This window comes from Macaca thibetana, chromosome 9, assembly GCF_024542745.1.
Source record: "Macaca thibetana thibetana isolate TM-01 chromosome 9, ASM2454274v1, whole genome shotgun sequence".
Lineage (NCBI taxonomy): Eukaryota > Metazoa > Chordata > Mammalia > Primates > Cercopithecidae > Macaca > Macaca thibetana.
Window position 1 is genome coordinate 14537200 of NC_065586.1, and position 17119 is coordinate 14554318.

Sequence of the window (17119 nt, forward strand, 5' to 3'; positions counted from 1 at the left end):
AAAAATAGGCCATGATTAGACAAGGGAACTATACAAGGAAATGCAGCAAGGTCTCATGAGGTCATCCCAAAGCCACACTTGACCCCATGATGCACACAGAGGGCATCCCACTCCACGGCAGCTTTCCCACCCCAGAGTGTGCCCAAAGCACAGTGGCACCCATAGCCACCTTCTCTAGGCTGAAAGAAGAGCAATGACTCCCAGAGATAGCTGGAGACTTCTACAAATGCCCAAAATCTAGATCTCACCCAAACTCCCAACGCATTTCCTCAAAATGCTTGCGCACAGAATTCCGGAGGGAAGGGGCAGAAGGTAAGTTAGGAATAACATTCAACTATATTCCTCATCTACTGTGTTTCCTCTTTCCGTCCGGAGATAAGTCTTCTACCCCTCCACCATTCCCAAAGAAAATCAGTAAAACTCTTTTCCACCTTTACTTGTGACATTTTAAACAATTAAGAGTCAAAGGAAAGACTGAATGAATGAATGAATGACGGCATCCATCCTCCCACATCAGGAACAAGATTTCACATGTCAATTTCTCAGACTCGTAAACCAAGTCCATTTTTAACCATCCAAGGAAGGGGATCTCTAGTCCCCTGGGGTAGGGGATTGTGAAATTTTCTATTGGAGCTTCGTTTGACTTTTGCAGACAGAAAGGCATCAGGACTCCTGAAGGAATGCCGATCGTTAGAGCAGACCACATGCATGACTCATTGACTCACAGGCCACTACTACACCTCAACGCTCAGCGTGCGTGCAGATTAAAGCGCCCCAAGTGTTAGGAACTGCAACAAAAATGCACCTCAGTGTACATAGCCACGACTTCCTTCTTGTAAATTCTTCTAACTTCAAAATGTATTGCATCATCCTAATGATCAACCTACTTCTAAATGGTTGTCTCAAAGACCTTTTATTTTGCATATTAGAGAATTCAAAAGTCCAAAAATGTTACAAGAGGAAAATAAAAGTACGTAATAACAAAAGCGTCCAGTGGCCAAATTTGTGGCTAAAGAACGATTTTATTTTAAAAGAACATACACACTCAACTCACAACTCTCAGGAAAACTCTTATTTTACTTTCTCAGTGAAAGGTCTTTAAGAAACCAGCATGCACTCAGTTGTACAATCACTGCTATTCCTTGTTCCACAAACAAGAATTCCTTTCCATCACATATTTCTCACGAATCTCAGAACACAATGTAACTTTTTAAATATTTTTAAAGCTGAAAGATTTCATTTAAAGACAAAAGTCAATCCCAAATGACTCCTGAATTCAAAAATACAGTCCATAAAACTTTGTCAGCCCATTCTTCCAAATAAAGTGGAAATCTACATTGTCTTTCCTGTATCTTTCTTCTCCCTTCTGTACAGGTGGTTATTTGCAAACCTATAAGAAAATATATTTCAAAACAACTTGTCCGTATTAATCTTGGATGTAAGTGGCATACCAATGTTGTAGAATTATCATGATTAAATGTATTTTAGGCTGATGTGGCTGGTCAGTAATGCTCTCATTTACCACCCCACCCTCTCTCCCTCCCTCTCTCTTTCCCTCTCTATCACACTCACACACACACACACACACACACACACACTTTTTGGCTGCCAAGTTATAAATTAAGCAAAGATGCCTTCATCCTTAGGGTGTGTTTGGGTGGTGAGCACGAGTGGTTTTCTTCCATATTTTTTCAATCAATTTTTTAATTAATATATAAAATTTTCTAATGAAAAGTTTAACCCGGAAACCAGCGGCGCTAAGAAATCTTCTCTGGACAGGTAGCCCAGGCACTATTTCAACTTAAAGCCACTTGGATAGAATTTCCAAAGTGATGTTAGGAAAACGTGGCTGGAGGAGAAAACCGATGTACTTGATAGCAACAAATCTCAAGTTTAAGAATGTGAAGTTGAACAGGCCTCATTCCGTTTTCTTTATGTCCCCTCAAAATCGCTCCCATCCTATCAAGTAACTTTGCTCCGCTGTCATTGCCTGAAATCTTTGGGAGGGAGGAAGGAAGGAGGCTTGGTACCTTGCAGCAGAGAATGAAATCTGCAGTTCACCCTCTCAACCTAATTCCTCTTGCAGACTTCACAAGTGGTGAACACCACCCCCTACACAACACTAACACTTTGCCATACGCATCAGTGCCACCTCCAAGGCACCTAAAGATGCCTGGGGGAAATTATGGAACCCAAATTGTATTAGGACTCCTTGTGTGTGTCACACCACCCCATATGCTGGGTTCACTGGAACAGTGGAGAAAGAGAAGAGGCAAAAGACGAAAAGTTACTTGCAGACTGCAGTCAGTGTCACGGCCACCTTCGGCGCGGGGCGAACCTCCCCGGCTCCGGCTTTGTCTGCGGGGCGGGGGCTGGCGTCGGGGCGCGACCCGGTCCACGCCGGGCGCCGCGGGGCGAGAGGCGCCGAGGGCAGGCACCCCGCGCCGGGTAGGGCTCCCCAGCGGCAACGCCGAGGAGGCAACAATGAGCCGGGCGGCCGCTGGGCCCCTTCCCCGCAGCGGTCCCCGCCTCCGCGGCGCCCCTCGCCCGGCCCCGCCGCGTGCCGGCCCTGAGCCTCGGCACCTCCCGGGCGCCGCACGGGGTGACCCGCAGTCCCCGCAAGCTCCCCGCCCCCGGCGCTCGGGGACTCCCCCACCCGCCCGGCCGCCCGCCCGCCCGCCCGCCCGCCGAGAGGGTCCCCGGAGCCGGGGTCGGGCCGGGCCGCCGCCCGCCTCCCCGCGCCCCTCGTCTTTGTGTGCAAAGTAAGTGCGGGAGGCGAACCTACCTCGGCGCGCACAAAGACACGCGGCTCCCTCCCGGCTCGCTCCGGGCACCCACGGCGGCGCCCAGCGGCCCGACTGCTCCGCGGCGGCCCGAGGCGGCGCGAGGGCGGCTCCGGCGGCAGCGGCCCGACCCGCAAGCCAGTCCGGCTCAGGGCGGCTGTCGCTCTCCGCGGCCCCGCGCGTCCGAATTAAGCGGCGAGGCGGGGCGGGGAGGGGCGGGGCGGGCAAGGCCACACCCCCGACGCGCCCCGCCCCCAGCAGCCCCGCCCCGCCTTCCTTCCACCGCTCGCGCGCGTCGGGCGGAGATCCAGACAGGCCGGGCATCCGCACCGGGAGGGGCGCCAGCAGGGGCTCCAGCGCTCAGCCTCGGGGACTCGGTGGGAGCGAGGGCTGGAGGGGAAGCGCGGCGGCCCCGGACGACCGGGAAAGTGGGAAGGCGGCCGCGTAGGTCACAGCCACACTCTCCTGTTTTCTCACTCCCTGGTTCCGTCGCTCTCTCCCTCTGCGTCTCTGTCTCTGTCACTTCTCTCTTCTTTTTATCTCTCTCTCCCTTAATCTCTTTCTCTCATTGTCTCATTGTCTCTCTTTCTCTCATTCTCATTCTCTCATTCTTTCTCTCTCCCCGTCTCATTCTTTCATTCTCTCTCTCTCTCTCTCTCTCTCTGTCCCCACCCCCCGTCTCTCTCTCTTATTCTCTCTCACACACACAGGTACCCAAGAGCATCTGGCTCCTGGGTGTCCGGGCTCTGTCTCCCCGGCAAGCGTGCAATGCTTAGAGGCCGTCCCCATAGAAATCCTGCCAGTTCCTCTTGGAAGAAAACGCAGACGGAATCAGGGAGGAAAAGGAGACATTCGTTGTAATTGTACAAATCAAAACCCAGTGACCTGGGGATTCACCCATTTTCCTCCCCTCCCTTCATCAAAGGGTAACTGGAAATTTAAATATGCAAGAAAGAAAGGGTTTATTCTGCCTCTTATCTGCTCTCTGATCTCCTTTTCTTCAGCTCTTTTACAAGTGCTGCTCTAACCAACCCTAAGGCTCTGAGATTACCATCTACTTGAATCACAGCAGGTACAAAATCAGGGACTGAAACAGTATCTGTTTCAGCGTAGCAAAAAGACAACAGGTTCGTGGATTTTAGATCAAAAGCTTTTTCACTGTCTTGGCAACAGATGACTAAGGGCTTATTTATGGGGAAATTTTTCTGACTAAGACAGTTTGGGTCATAGTCATACAGAAAAGTCACATCAGTTATGGATTGTGGTAAACAAATTACTTATTCCAAAGATATTTATCACACACCATGCTCTAAACCACAGCCCGCCAACCGTGTAAGGGTCTGGCCATCCGTGGTTCCCTGGAACCCACTGAGGGCTGGAATCACTGCCAGAGAACTTAAAGAAACTCCTTCCCAGCTCAGGAAGTTGAATTCCATGAACTTTATACATGGTGTTTCCTATGATTCTTCCTTCTCTCCCGTCCTTGAGTTGTGTTTCTGTTCTTCACAATGGCTCCACCGGTCACCAGACTAAAACCTAGGATCCAGCCTAAACTGTCTCCCTCCCTCCCCACATTGGCATCAACTCCGAGGCCTGTGCAATGTGTGCAATTCCTGGCCGTCTCCCTCCCCCTCCTTTGGCACTGCCACTGTTGCCTTTGGGCTCAGTCACAATATGGTGGCAGGGGCTTCCTAACTGGCCCCAGCCTCTAACACATGGTTTTCCTCTCAACTTTCTGGGGTGCAAGTGAACTTTCCAGGTGCAAGATGCTCAGTGTCCTCCTCTGCTTGAAACACTTTAGTGGGTACCTGCTTCCTGCTACATGATCAAGTCCAAGCTCCCCAGCAAACATCCAAGACTCCACTCAGCCAGAGTGCCGTATTTGCTAAGTGGCCCTGCTCTGTGATGAAGACTGGATGAAATAATGAATATATGGCCTTGTCATGCTCTTCCACGGGCTTCCCCTCTGCCTAGCAGAACTTCACCCATCCCCAAGAGCTCCTCTCCTGAGAATCAGCCTTCTCTGGAAAACTTTCCCTGACCTGCTCAGGCCAGATGGATCTTTTCTGCCCCTTCCATACCCGGCACGGTATTGCCACTATTGCACTGTATTGTAAATATGTACCTCTGTGAGCCCAGAGTTTGTGCTTGACATATATACATATCTTTATATCCACTTGCCTAATGTAATATCTGGCATATAGGAAGTGTTATGAGCTAACACTTACCCCTATAATTCATATGTTGAAGCCCTAACCCCCAATGTGACTGTATTTGGAGACAGGACCTATAGGGAGGTAATTAAGGTTAAACAGGGTCATAAGGGTGTGATCCTAAGCTTAGGTCTTGTGGCCTTATATAAGGAGGAAGAGACACCAGATCCCTCCTTCCTTCTCTCTTCCTCTCTCCCTCCCTCTTTCCCCCCTGTCCCTTTCCCCACCCTCTCTTTCTCTGCCCAAACACAGAGAAGAGGCCACATGAAGACACAATGAGAAGGCCGCCAACTACAAGCCAGAAAGAGAGACTTCACCAGAAACCAGCCCTGCTGCCATCTCGATCTTGGACTTCCAGCCTTCATAACTGTGGGAAAATGAAATGTCTTGTTTAAGTCACTCAGTCTGGGGTATTCGGTTATGGCAGCCCCATCAGATGAATAGGAGAAGCGTGCATTGGATTCGAGATTCTAACCAAAGATTCATTGGATTCGAGATTCTAAACCCCAACCCAGCAGTGAGCCTGACTTCTCCATACAAAGTAGCCTGGATGAACATCTGTGATGCAAGGCCAGGCAGAGTGTCTGAATGTGATAAGTGACCATGGTCTTTTCCCTGCCCCATGAGAGAAATAGAAACAAAGGCTTGTTCCATACTCCAGGGTATAAATGCCTACAGGCTCAAAGTCACCATGCTACCTTTTGTACCAGGTACCATAATTTCTTTTAAACCAGAAACAAATAAAAGCAAATATTTACTTTGAATTTATTAATTCAAATAAAAGACAGGAGGCCAATATCAATATGTTAAAACCACTCTTTTGGGCTGAATATCTCACATCCCTAGGGAATCTTAGGGGGGTTTTAATACAGGTAAGATCAAGTATCCAATTTGGTTTGGGGCCCCTGGAGCTACTGTGGGTGAATCCCGGGAAATAAAAGCTTAAAGGTTATGAGCTATGGTGATATTTCCATTTGTATCCATACCATCCACCAGAGTATCTGCAACATATCACTCTGTGTGTGATAGATGTTGTTGAATGCATAAGCCTGGTACTTCCCAGGGTTATACCAGGTAACACCGGACCCTCAGCCCAAGTCTGATATACTGTAGATTTCACATTCTGAATGTAGACAGGACTCTGGAAAAAGTAAGGGGAACTAGTGGCCTAAATAGCCTGCTGGATTGTGTTTAAGATTTTGTTATGGGGCTGACACAGTTTATCAGGTGGCTTAGATGGTGTTTACTGATTTGCTTTCAATACAAATACTGATTTCCCTTACAATACAAAGGGAACACTCCGCTGAATGGTTTCTGAGTCATTTAACCCATCACTGGTGATAGATTCTCTGATCTTGCATTACTGGAAAACATACATAATAATTTTCCATTTCAGAGCAGCAACCTACAGGGTCACCATATACTCTGCTATGACCTCATCCTTTAGCTTGGACATCTGGGGACCTTGTAAATTCATCCCAAAGGAAAATTGAAGAAAGCAGAAATGAATATTTGGGGACATAAAATGATACAAAGCAAATCAATTTGGAATAAGATGTGTTGCTTTTTTATCTTCTACTTGGGTCATTTTCCTCATGCATAATCTTAAAATTGTTACTTTACACCCAAACCACCATGCTGAAGAGCTCCAAAGAGATGAGAAAAACTTAACAATGCCCTAGAGGAGGGAAATGTGTTTTGACATGTATACTCTTTTGTACCTTAAATTTTGCACTGTGTATGTGGACATTTGAATCGTAATCCATTCAAAAAGAAATAAAATCTTAATTTTAAAATCCTATTTTTAAGCCACGCTCTCTCATTCTGTGTCAATTATCTACGACTGTATAACACATCACCTCAAAACTTTAGTGGCTTAAAATAAGAGCACATGATTTGCTCACAATACTGTGGGTTGGCAGTTTGGACAAGGCTCAGCTGGGATATCTTATTTCTGCCCCATGTGGCATTAACTTGGCTCTGTCATACATTTGCAGTCAACTGGGAGGTTAGCCAGGGACTGGCTTGCCCTGAGTGGCCTCAAAGTCCAGAAGTTGATGGCAGCTGTCAGCTCTGGCATCTCAAATCCCCTTGTATGGCCTCTCAGCAGGCTACATAGGACTTCCTCACACAGCAGCCCGGTCCAGGAGGGAGAAAGAGGAAGTGGTAAGGCCCCTGGAGCTGTAGCATTATAGGTCTAGAAGAATGATAGAATTCTGCTACATTCTACCATTAAAAATGTCACAATGTCAGCCCAAATCCCAGGTTTGGGGAAACAGACTCCCCTTGATGGTAGAAGCAGTAGTCATGTTGCAACAGGGCTTGCGTGTGGTACTAGGAGAGGAGGAATTCTTGTGGCCATCCTTGCAGATAATCTTCCTCTAAATCAGACATGAGGAACTACAGAATGGAGGGCAAAGTAACAGGTGCTAACAATAGTCTCAAGGGAAATCTTTCCGATGATAAGACAAAAACACTTTGCCATTCAACACAAAACCCACAAGGACAGATTCAGTACATTTGTATTGACCTCATGGCCTCAACTGATAGGTCAAAGAAAATAGTTAATTTCTGCTTATTTGTTTTTGGTTTAAATAAGAAAAAGATGGGGGAAAGAAAAAAGAACAAAGGCTTTGGGACTGTAATGCAACTAAGGTGGATTGGGTTCTAAATAAGTGTTTTAGATATCTATTGCTGCATAACATCTTACCATAGACTTAGTGGCTTATAACACCCAGATATTGACTCATCCTTTTTTCAGTCCAGAAATGCCATGACTGAGGTCTATGCTGAAGGCCTTCCAAAGCTAAAATCAAGATCTTGGCAGGGCTCATAGTTCATCTTGTCTGCAGCTCAAGGTCCTCTTCTAAGGTCATTCAGATTGCTGACAGAATTCAGTTCTTTGTGGCTATAGGACTGAGGACCCAGTTTCTTTGCTGGCTGTCAGCTGAGAGCTACTCTCAGCTGCTAAAGGCTAAAGGCTGCCCAGAAACCTCATCATGTGGCCCTCCCCATCTTCTGGTGAGCAGTGTCTCCACAAATCCTTCTCTGCTTCCAATCTCTGACTCAACCATCTTGGGTTCTAGACTCAGATTTAAAGTACTCATGTGATTAGGTCGGGCACACCCAGATCATCTTCCTATCTGGACAGGCAACTGACTCGAGACCTTCCTTACATCTGCAAAATCCCTTCACAACAATACCTAGATTATGACTGAATAACTAGAGAAGATGTGTGTATACCAGAGGCCAGGAATTGTGGAGGCTATCTTAGAATTCTATGATAGATGGAAGGATAGGCAAACACATGCTCTTTAATATAAACATAAAGTGGAAGCAGGCAGAAGGTGGAAGGTATCACATGCAGAGCTCAGCAGTAAACCAGGAACCAGGCCTAAGAAGGAATTCTTATCAAGTAATAACCGAGCTCCCACACGATTCAATGGTTACCAAGTCTTCATTGAACCCTGATGACCTGAATACTGAAAAACATAGGGAAAGGAAAACAAAGTTAAGAATATGGCACCTAGGCCAGGCGCGGTGGTTCACGCCTGTAATCCCAACACTTTGGAAGGCCGAGGCGGGTGGATCACGAGGTCAGGAAATCGAGACCATCCTGGTTAACATGGTGAAACCCCGTCTCTACTAAAAATACAAAAAATTAGCCGGGCGTGGTGATGGGCACTGGTAGTTCAGCTACTCGGGAGGCTGAGGCAGGAGAATGGCGTGAACCGGGGAGGCAGAGCTTGCAGTGAACCGAGGTCTCGCCACTGCACTCCAACCTGGGAGACAGAGCGAGACTCCATCCCCCCCCCCACAAAAAAAAAGAATATGGCATCCTAATTTTATCATTTAAATAGCATAATCATGTAAATATAACAGAATTTCCTTTATTTTGTTTAACTAGTTTGCACAATTGTTGTATGACATTAATGTAATGTTCCATAACCCAGGAAGATAATGCTTTTCAATAAAGAGACTTAGATAACTCATTTGTGGAAAATTTTTGTGAAAAGCTGTGTGGTTTGCCAAGCAAATACAGCACATGCGTACCTTTTAAAATTAATAGTACTTAGGAAGAATCAAAATGATATGCCCAAATCTGAAAGAATATGCTACAAACCAGATGATAAGCTGTTTCATTAAAAGAGCCTCTGTGTATGAGCATTTGTGAGCACAGGAATGGAATTACTTCATTAAATATGCTAATAGCACCAACAGTAAAGATAAGTATTGTCCCCTGCAGTAGTTATCCACTACAAAAGCACTTTGCAAGCTCCAAAACAGAGCCGTATTTCATGATGTAACTGAGTACTTTGCCAATTCTAGAGAGTTTACAAATTCAGGAGAGTTTTATTTTCCAAACACTTAATATATGTATTGCCTAAAATACTAAATTTCATTTTTAAAGACCACTTGCTTTTCGTTGTTCAAAATTTTAAAATCAAAGGTACTCTATGAAATGGTGGTTCTAACTTGTAACTGGACATCACGAAGAATCAAGAGAAACAGCTGTTACTCACATAAACGACTCCTGAACGATGCAAAGATCTGCACTTTACGTTTTTTTTTTTCTTTCCATGAATCCAAAACCAGAAAAAAGGATTTCCTGAGAGTCTTCCTGTGTATTAAAACTAAGATCTCTAAATAGCAAAGAGACGGGGAACAAAATCCTCAAGTGTTCATCCTGTCAAAAATACTAAGATATCTTCATGATAGATACTAATGAGTAAACAAGCCATCTCTGCAATTAAGCAATATGAAAATAATTTCTGTAAATTTCCTGATTCAAATAACTAACATATAATACAAATGGCCAAATTTCTGTGAACATTCTACAGTTTGCTCCAACTTCTTTTTCTTCTTTCTGATATTCACTCTAGATACACACATTTCCATTAGCAGAAAGTATCCCTTGGAATGCTTATATTATTAATAACTAGTTGAATGGCAGTTTTATATATATATATATATATATATATATTCACCTAACTTCTATTAATTGCAATAAAATCAGTTTATGGAAGAATGGAAGGAAAGCTAGGCTAGGACTAAAGAGATCTGCCTGGTGACCTTGGATAAGAAACTTAACCAAAGCTTCAGCCTCCTCTGGTCTTAACGGTAAATGAATTCATAGCTATTTCTGTAGTCCTGAAATGGCATGGCTGCATTCTCTGCTGAAGTCCTCCGAAAATCAAAATCAAGATCTTGGCAGGGATCATAGTTCATCTCGTTTGGAGCTCAAGATCCTCTTCTAAGCTCATTCATTTATAAATATATATAAAAATATATATGTATATATTTTTCCTTGCTAGTTATTAGCTGGGAGTCACCACTCTCAGCCACTAAATACATACATTTTTATGTTTATATCCTCATACATATAAAACATTTTTATGTCCTTATATATGTGTATGTGTATGCATGTGTGTGTACGTGTATGAGTATAAATATGTATACATGTTTTATATATAAGTCCTTATTTCTATAAAAAGTTCCAGCTTTAGTTGGGTTGCTGTCCAGGCTTGGCTGGAAGAGAGGGCTGTGTGATCCACTCCGACCTTAGAAGTAAAGTTCAAACTGCAGCTAATGTTAAATCGTGCCAGAGAAGGTTTGCTTATTAACTCTGCTTAGAGATGTGTGTGACCCACACATTTGAACTGCTAATGATTACTGGACTTTTAAAACTGCTGTTCAAGTAATAACACTCTTCTATTTGTTCCACCAAATTTAAACTAAAATTCTAACTAATGTTAGTGTTTGCTGGATAACGTTAATTTAATAAAAGTTTGAACTTCATAAGGAAAAAGAGAGAATGAATGCATGATAGAAGGACAGAATCCTTCATGGGCAGCTGAGGGCAGTTTCTGGAGAGGTTTTGCAAGTCTCCTTGTTCCTCTCTCAGTTGCCATCAGCACTCAAACCAACCTGCCCTGTCCTTCCTTACTTACCCTGTCCAAGATTCTAGCTTGTTCTGGTGGCCTCCTTTTTCTAAGTCCACAGCTGACACACATTGCAGGAAACTGTACTTTGACATGCACCTGCTTTTCTCAGCTCATTTCTCTCTGCAACAATTGCTTCAGCCATTTGCTATCATTTGTATCATTTAATACACAAATTATTACAAGGACAGAAGAAAGAAATACAAAGATACGACAGAACTGTCCTTGTCTTTGATAGACCAAAGAAAATAACAGACCTTTGTCCAAAATGATAAGTGACAGACAGGCTGAGAGACAAAGACACACAAAGAAAGAACAAGTAAAAAAAGATTGGGAATAAAAATGGAGACATAATTGTAGATACCCCAAAACTAAAAAAAGCATACAGAAATACCATGAGCAACTTTGTCTGGAAATGCAGATGAAATAAAAATTCCTAGAAAAATACAAGTGACTCAGGATGAAACAGGTAAACTGTCTTTTTTAAATTTTATTTATTTATTTGAGACAGAGTCTCACTCTGTCACTCAGGCTAGAGTGCAGTGGTGCAATCTCAGTTCAATGCAACCTCCACCTCCCAGGTTCAAGCAATTCTCCTGCCTCAGCCCACGAGTAGCTAGGATTACAAGCGTGCACCATCATGGCCGGCTAATTTTTGTATTTTTAGGAGAGACAGGGTTTCGCCATGTTGGCCAGGCTGGTCTCAAACTCCTGACCTCAAGTGACCTGCCTGCCTCGGCCTCCCAAAGTGCTGGGATTACATGTGTGAGCAACCGCACCGAGCCCATAAACTTTCAATGAATTGACTTGGCAATTAAAATGTTATCATAGAACAGGAGGAACCTAGTGGTATGGAAATTGATTTTAAGAATGATTTGCTCATGAAATTGATTTTAAGAATGATTCTTAGCTTGATTGGAGAGATTCATAATCTTTTAAAAGACAGTTTATCCATATAACTAATGAAAAGCAGAACTTCTCTTTTTACTCGGAACTTCCTTATTTACCCCATGCCCCCTCATTAACCCTGACAGTTTTTTTCACTGCACAAACTTCAAGATAATCTTAATTTCCTCACTTAAGCCCCACATCTACTTTGGTGACAAAACCAAGACATTGCTTTGTCTATCATTTCTCTCAAATCTACATTTTTCTCTCCATCTCTATCAAATTCTGCCTGGCCCACAGACACACAATTGTCAGAGCGCATATCCACTAATACTGCTCTCCTTCTGTCTGCCCCACACAGGTATACACTATGACTCAAGTCATCGCACAAGCAGGCCACATCGGCTAGGCTAATCTAGTAAAACAAATTATACAACACTTTCCCCTCAAAGTCAGACCACTGGCTTTTCTTTTACTAAAATTCAAAGTCAGCTGGGGGCGGTGGCTCATACCTGTAATCCCAGCACTTCGGGAGGCCGAGGTGGGCCGATCACTTGAGGTCAGGAGCTAGAGACCAGCGTGGGCAACATGGTGAAAACCTGTCTCTACCAAAAATACAAAAATTAGCCAGGCATAGTGGTGGGCACCTGTAGTCCCAGCTACTTGGGAGGCTGATACAGAAGAATCACTTGAACGTGGGAGGCAGAGGTTGCAATGAGCCGAGAGCATGCCACTGCACTCCGGCCTGGGCAACAGAGTGAGACTCCATCTCAATCAATCAATCAATCAATCAATCAATAAAACTTGAAGTCACTTCTTTCTTTTCCCCCTGACAGTCATTGTCCTGTGAGGGTCACAGATCACATGAGGTCCTGTGGGCTCTTAGAGGCTCTGAGCATGATCAGAAGCCATCAGTGTGCGTGATACTGAAAGCCAGGAGCCTGTGTTCATCACCAAGGGAGAAACTGAGGCCTGTGCCCAGGGCGCCCTGGCATTTGGTGGTCGGGGAGCTGCTGGGAACTGGCAAAAGAGACGGAGAAGGAGCCAGGTGCAGTGGCTCACACCTGTAATCCCAGCACTGTGGAAGGCTGAGGCAGGTGGATCACCCGAGGTCAGGAGTTCAAGATCAGCCTGACCAACATGGCAAAACCCGGTCTCTACTAAAAATACAAAAATTAGCCAGGCGTGGTGGCCCATGCCTGTAATCCCAGCTACTCGGGAGACTGAGACAGGAGAATTGCTTGAACCCAGGAGGCAGAGGTTGCAGTGAGCCAAGATTGTGCCATTGCACTCCAGCCTGGGCGACACAGCAAGCGAGACTCTGTCTCAAAAAAAAAAAAAAAAAAAAAAAAAGAGAGAGAGAGAGAAGAATGGCCAGTGAAAGTGAATGGGACCCAAGGGAGCTATGAATGAAACCTGGAGACCAAGTGAGACCAGGGTTTCAAGCAGGAGAGGATGTGATGGGCACCTTTGTCAAACACTGCTACCAGGTTGCATGAGACAGGGAGTGTTTACCAACTCAAGAATCACTCGGGGAGGAGTGGGGATGAAGACCTGGCTGGAGTGGCTTCAAGACATAATGGGAAAAGAGCAATCGGAGGCAGCTATTATAGGCAGCTTTGTCAACGGCAGTAGACAGAGGGGAATCCAGGGCCAAGAAAGGTTTTGTTTCATTGCTTTGCTTGTTTTTAAAAATGGCAGAAACGGCTGGGCGTGGTGGCTCACGCCTGTAATCCTAGCACGTTGGGAGGCCAAGGCAGGTGGATCACTTGAGGTCAGGAGTTCAAGACCAGCCTGGCCAATATAATGAAAACCCATCTCTACTAAAAACACAAACATTATTTTTTGTATTTTTTTGGGCACGGTGGCATGTGCCTGTAGTCCCAGCTACTTGGGAGGCTGAAGCAGGAGGATTGCTTGAACCTGGGAGGTGAAGGTTGCAGTGAGCTGAGATTGTACCACTGCACTCCAGCCTGAGTGACAGAGTGAGGCACCATCTCAAAAAAAAAAAAAAAAAAAAAAAAAAGGCAGAAACGAATAATTATCCGTAAGCTGATAGGAATGATCTTGTAGGGAGAGAATTAATGGATATATTTTGGTCTTCTGGACATTAAGCCTAGGCCTTGCTGAAGTGAACTCTACTCTAGCCATTTTTCCTATGAGACATAAACACACACTTCCACTTCCCAATCTTCATTCATGATGCTCCCTCTAGCAGACATGCTCTTCCTCCCCTCTGTTAGCAGATCCAGGTTTTGCCCATGCATTAAGCTTCTGTTCAAACCTTAGGTCTGCCATGAGGCCTCCCTTAACTTTTGTAACCTAGACCAACTGCTTCTTTAATTTTTTAATAGCACTTAATATTTATAAATTACTTATTAAGTATCTCTGTGTGGAAAGGAGTGAGCTAGATTTGGGAACAGAATAAGTTAAATAAAAAGCACCATTCTATATTTGAGAAGCTAACAAACTTCTTTTTCCTTTTCTTTTTTTTTTTTTTTTTTTTTCTGAGACCGAGTCTCACTCTGTTGCCCAGGCTGGAGTGCAGTGGTGTGATCTCGACTTACTGCAAGCTCCGCCTCCCGGGTTCACGCCATTCTCCTGCTTCAGCCTCCCGAGTAGCTGGGACTACAGGCGCCCGCCACCACGCCCTGCTAACTTTTTTGTATTTTTAGTAGAGACGGGGTTTCACTCTGTTAGCCAGGATGATCTTGATCTCCTGACCTCATGATCCACCTGTGTCAGCCTCCCAAGTGCTGGGATTAGAGGCTTGAGCCACCACGCCCGGCCACAAACTTCTTATTGTAATAATTTTTTGTATGTGTTCCCTAATTACCTTGTCAACCTTGAAGGCAGGCAGGAATCAATGTTTTAATCTTTTTTTAGTGCTTAGCACAACAAGAACTTCACAATCAGAGCTAGATAGATATTTATCAAATTAAATTAAAAATAAGTATAATGGAATTACTTAGGCATCATTATATTACTTCCCAATTGTATAAAATAATCACAAAAACTTCCCTTAATAGTTTATTCCTTCAAACATTTTATAACAATTATTTTAAAACTTTCTAAAAGAGGTTTGATATTTCCCTGCTGTGTTAAATAAAGAGCCTTAAGGACAGTGGTTTTTTAAAAACAATAATAATATTGACCTGCTTGTGGATGGCAAAACTGAGTATCTTTATTGAAAATTTTGATAAAGCTGAACTACAAGGTCATGTTGCACATTTGTTGGAATGAGTGTTCTTAAGACTCAGCTTTATACGTAGGAAAAAAAATCTGATTAGCAGTTCTACAGAGCTACTGGAAACTTGAGCTTCAAAAGTACTACAGAAATGAAAAGACAAAGGACATTGTTTTTACTGAGATTTCCATAATTCTCACTCCTCTTCTGATGACACAAAATAAGCCCAGGGGACTAGTAATGAGGTTGAAAATGAATATGCATGAGCTGGAATCACATCAAGAAGCTGATAAAAGGTATTGTTCCATTGCCTAGGTCAGCCTGGTATAAAAAAATGGAAAGACCCAGTGGGTATATTATTGGCAAGTTTGTGGCAGACTTTCTTCTAGGCATATTGGAGAACACAAAACTTTACTGAATAAGAACGGCAATAATGAAAGGTACACTCGAGAGAGTAAGGAGGCTGGGCTCAGTGGCTCACGCCTGTAATCCCAGCCCTGTGGGAGGCCAAGGCAAGCAGATCGATTGAGCCCAGGAGTTGGAGACCAGCCTGGGCAACATGGGGAAACCCTGTCTCTGCACAAAAAATACAAAAATTAGCTGGGTGTAATGGCACAAATCTGTGGTCCCAGCTACTTGGGAGGCTGAGGTGGGAGGATGCCTTGAGCCCTGGGAGGTCAGGCTGCAGTGAGCCATGATTGTGCCACTGTACTCCAGCCTGGGTGACAGAGGGAGACCCTCTCTCAAAAAGAAAAAAAAAAAAAAGAGAGAGAGAGAGAGAGTAAGGAAAGTAAAAATAAAAATAAGGCAGGCAGGTGGGTGAATAAGAGAAGGATAAGGAAGAGAAGAAAAAGGAGAGGAGCAATAGGAGAAAAGAGAAGAAAGAGAACCGAGAGGAAGAACTAATCACAGACAAGAATGCGGCAGGAGCGAAGATAAGGAAATAAAGAGGCTGGAAAGGAAAAGGAAATTAACCGACTTGGGATATTTTCAGGTTTTTTCGAAGGTCACGCCCCGGTTTTCACTGTGAATTAAAGACTCAGGAAACAGCCTTTCCTGTTGAGACCTGTGTGTAATTCCTGCTCTGCACCTTGCTAGCGATTGTTGCATATCCAGATAAAAGCATCTGCAAAGAGAAGGGGCTTGCACCTCAAGGTGGGGGGGGCCTTACTGCTTTAAATCCCTGGGGAGGATACGTGTCTCTCAAACTTGCAACAGGAAGTGAGGGAGAGCCCGGGTCTTGCTCACGACGAGTCAAGCCACTCAGGAGACATTGTCTTTTCAAAAATGGGGTAAACTGAATATGATTTAACACAAAATTGTACATTCTGGCATCTGAAGCTTAAGATATCCTAATTTCACAATTGATGACTGCTTAGAAGTGATGAAACATGGAAGTGGCTATCTATGTTCGAGCAGAGACAAAAGTAAAACGGTGTGCTCAGAGCTTGAACACATGTAAACCAAGAGCAAGCTGTCCTGGTGGGGAAGAAAGGACACCGCCACATCTAGGAAGGTGCTGTCCGGTCAGGAGTAAAGAACAAAGAACTAGAGACAGATTCAGGTAGATGCCAAAAAAAAAAAAAGAGTCTGAGACAGGCCCATGACCCAGAGTTGGGGGCCTAATTACTGTGGTGGTGCACACCTGTTATCTCAGCTACCTGGGAGGCTGAGACAGGAGAATTGCTTGAAGCTGGGAGGTGGGGTTTACAGGTGTGGAGCACCAAACCCAGCCTCTTGAAGTGAAATTTATACACAGTGAGATTTACTCTTTTTAGTGTACAGATCTATGAATTTTGACTCATGTAATACAGTTGTGTTACCACCTCCACAATTATCATAGGGAATATTTCACCACCCAAAAAAGTTGACTCATGTCTCCTTGTGGTGAATTCCTCCTGCCCACCCACAGTCCCTGCGATTCTTGCTCCATAGTTCTCCCTTTTCCAGAATGCAACCTGCAGGGTATTATACAGTTCACAGTCTCCTTCGGGGCTGCTTTCACTTCACACAATGCTTCTGAGATTTCTCTATGTTCTCAGGTCTATCAGTAATTCGTACTTTTTATTTCCAAGTGGTATTCCATTGTATTGTTTATCTCTGTTT

At 44.4% G+C, this 17119-nt stretch overlaps 2 protein-coding genes across 3 annotated transcripts in view; one reads left to right on the forward strand and one right to left on the reverse strand.

Moving 5' to 3' along the window:
* The window catches only part of HSPA14 (heat shock protein family A (Hsp70) member 14), a 691631-nt gene that overhangs the window by 429696 nt on the left and 244816 nt on the right, over positions 1-17119 (forward strand). The gene's annotated exons all lie outside the window — the stretch shown is intronic.
* The window catches only part of FAM107B (family with sequence similarity 107 member B), a 253351-nt gene that overhangs the window by 84451 nt on the left and 151781 nt on the right, over positions 1-17119 (reverse strand). The window contains exon 1 of one of the 2 annotated variants that reach the window (XM_050803275.1): positions 2786-2962. The exons of the other annotated variant lie outside the window; for it this stretch is intronic. The gene's annotated coding sequence lies outside the window, so the exon portion shown is untranslated. Of the gene's footprint in view, positions 1-2785; positions 2963-17119 lie in introns of those variants that run through there. 2 annotated transcript variants of the gene reach the window in all.